The sequence below is a fragment of the Mauremys reevesii genome, linkage group 1 (assembly GCF_016161935.1).
Source record: "Mauremys reevesii isolate NIE-2019 linkage group 1, ASM1616193v1, whole genome shotgun sequence".
In the NCBI taxonomy this organism is placed as follows: domain Eukaryota; kingdom Metazoa; phylum Chordata; order Testudines; family Geoemydidae; genus Mauremys; species Mauremys reevesii.
In genome coordinates, this window is record NC_052623.1 from 355,854,138 (window position 1) to 355,856,995 (window position 2,858).

Genomic DNA, 2,858 nt, shown 5'->3' on the forward strand with positions numbered 1-2,858 from the left:
AAACAAGGCGGGAGCCAGCGTGGTGGTGAACGGCCTGGATCACGAGGCTCTAACACGGAGCCGTGTTTCTAGGGGACACGAGGTGGAGAGCTAGGCCAGGCCGGTAGTTACACTGCCAGGTTCTGACGTGGCAGAGCTGCAGTCACGGCCCAACCCTGCCCCAAACACGCCGTGTGAGTCGTTCCCTTGCTCTCTGAGCCCCTCCTGTAATATGGGGATATTAAGGCTCCCTTCCTTGTACCCACAGCCCCAAGCTGGGGTTTCTCTGCACACCCAGGCAAACCAAGCCAGCCAAGCAGAGAGGACTTTGGTCTCACCCCACTGGCTAACCACAAGTCCCACCAGCAATTCCCTCAGACACTCCCGTTTCCCAGGATCACCACCAGGGCCACTCGTCCTGGGGACAAATGATAATGAAAACCAACACCCCAATAAAAGAAAACCGTTCTCCTGATCCCAAAGGACCAAGCCCCAGACCCAGGTCAATATACACATCAGATCTTACCCACAAATCACGCTGTTGCCAATCCTTTAGAATCTAAAATCTAAAGGTTTATTCATAAAAAGAAAGAAATATAGATGAGAGCTAGAACTGGTTAAATGGAATCCATTACATACGGTAACGGCCAAGTTCTTGGTTCAGGCTTGTAGCAGTGATGGAATAAACTGCAGGTTCAAATCAAGTCTCTAGAACATCCCCATCTGGGATGGGTCAGTCAGTCCTTTGTTCAGAGTTTCAGTTTGTAGCACAGTTCCTCCAGAGATAAGAAGCAGGATTGAAGACAAAATGGAGATGAAGCAGCTTCCTTTTATAGTCTCTTCCAGGAATACGGACACCTCTTTGTTCTTACTGTGGAAACTACAGGAAAATGGAGTTTTGGAGTCACATGGGCAAGTCACATGTCCATGCATGACTCAGTTCTTTACGGGTGGCAGCCATTGCCCACACGCTATCTTGAACGTTCCCTGGTAGATTTCTTATGTGGATTGGAGTCTCCCAAGGTGCATTGTCAGTTAAGTGTTTCTTGACTGGGCGCTTAACTTGCAAATTCCTTTCTCAAGAAGCCGGCCAGATGCTTTACTAAGGCTCCTTAGAATCAAATCACATTGAGATCCAAGAACCTTGCCAATATTCACCACTTCAGCCACAACAACGATACACACACACAGCGTAATCCCAGCCAGCAAATCAGAACCTTTCCCGAGACACCTCACACGACAACCTTTGCACAATATTTACTGCAGACGTATAACAGTGGTTGCAACAATGATCTACATGATCACAGGGTATGTCAATAACGTCACACCCGGCTCCCCAATGTTTGGGCCTATATTTTCAGAGCCGTCCTGTCCATAGGATGGACCAGGACAACCGCCCCAGGCCTCACGCTTTGGGGGGCCGCGCGCTTCAGAGGGACACATGGACCAGAGTGGCCTAGAGGGTTAGTGGGGGGCCTGGTGCCGGCGGCAGCGAGCGACCTGGCCCCAGCCCGCCCCACCCCACCTCTTCCTGCCCCACTCCACCCCTTTCCCCAAGCCCCTGCCCCGCCTCTTTCAGGCTTCTGCCCCCTCCCCCAAGCGACGCTGGGAGCCAGCAGGGCGGGGCAGGCTGGGGCTGGGTCGCTCACTGATGCCAGTACCAGGCCCCCCGCTAGCCCACCTGGCCACCCTGGACCCTGTGTCCCCCTGAATCATGGGCTCCCCAAAAGCGCGGGCCCAGGGCGGTTGCCCTGGTCCATCCTATGAAGGGGACGGTTCTACTTAGACCCGTTCTGGGCACCACCAAAAGTTATACAAAGCTGGCACCCATGATCCCAGCCGCCTGTCACCTCTGGGTCCATTGTCCTGCTCCGGCAGCCCCACGCTGAGCTCACACCTTCCGCCTGCTGGAATTTCCCAGCGTCTTTGCAGACTCTCCCTTGATCCGGGTCGGTCTCAGCCGCCCATTCAGCCCCCCCCAGACAGTCACGCGACACCCCCCCTCGGCCCCCAAAGCAGCGTTTGAGCATGAAGTGGGGCGCGATCGCTGGGCAAGGTCGGTGCCACCATGTGTCTCAGGAAACTCCCACTTTGCCACCGGGACACGTGGACTTGCTGCAGCAGCACCCAGCAAAGTGGTGTCTTTGCACCGGCAAGGGGTGGGGGGGGATTTGTCCCGAATAGCCTCTGGCTGGCTGGACCCAGCATTCAAGCAGCATCACTGATCTCTGCGGGGACGTGCGGTTCTCACAACCCAGCCTTGGCCAAAGGGGAAATTCTCTGGGAAACCCTCCCCACACTCAATTGCAAAACAGGGCTCGTCCGGGATTTGAACCCGGGACCTCTCGCACCCTAAGCGAGAATCATACCCCTAGACCAACGAGCCACCTTGCAGCACTGCTTCCAGCTGTTGCCATAGGTGCCACCTCTGCAAAGCAGCAGCCTGGCAATCAGGTTACACTGAAGTCTCACTTCCCAGCAGCGCTCGGGGCTGGCTGCTGCCTCACCCCACCTTCCTGCCCGGGGAGTCTGCGGAGCAGACGGGAACTGCCAGCTGCGGCTGCAGCCCTGGCAAACCAGCCTTGAGCCTCCCTGCACCCGTGAGCAAGGAGTCTCTGCAGCTGGCAATGGAGGCTTTTCGTACCCAGCACCCGGCTTCTCACTTCCCTTCCCACTGAGCTCGGGCACTTGCGTGCGCCCACCAGCCTGCACAGCAAAGTATCGCGTGTCCCCCTGCGGGATGACATGCACACGCGCCGCAGTCCCGGCCCCGCAGCAGAGCTCTGCGGGGCTCGAACGCTCGTCTCTCACCAGTGCAAGTTGGTCCAATAAAAGCTATTCCCTCCCCCGCCTTGTCCCGCTAATATCCCGGGGCCGAC

General features: G+C 56.6%; 1 non-coding gene across 1 annotated transcript; it reads right to left on the minus strand.

Moving 5' to 3' along the window:
- Window positions 1-2,293: 2,293 nt before the first annotated feature.
- On the minus strand, window positions 2,294-2,365 carry TRNAP-AGG. The gene has a single exon. It is a non-coding gene; the product is annotated as a tRNA-Pro (tRNA).
- Window positions 2,366-2,858: the final 493 nt, after the last annotated feature.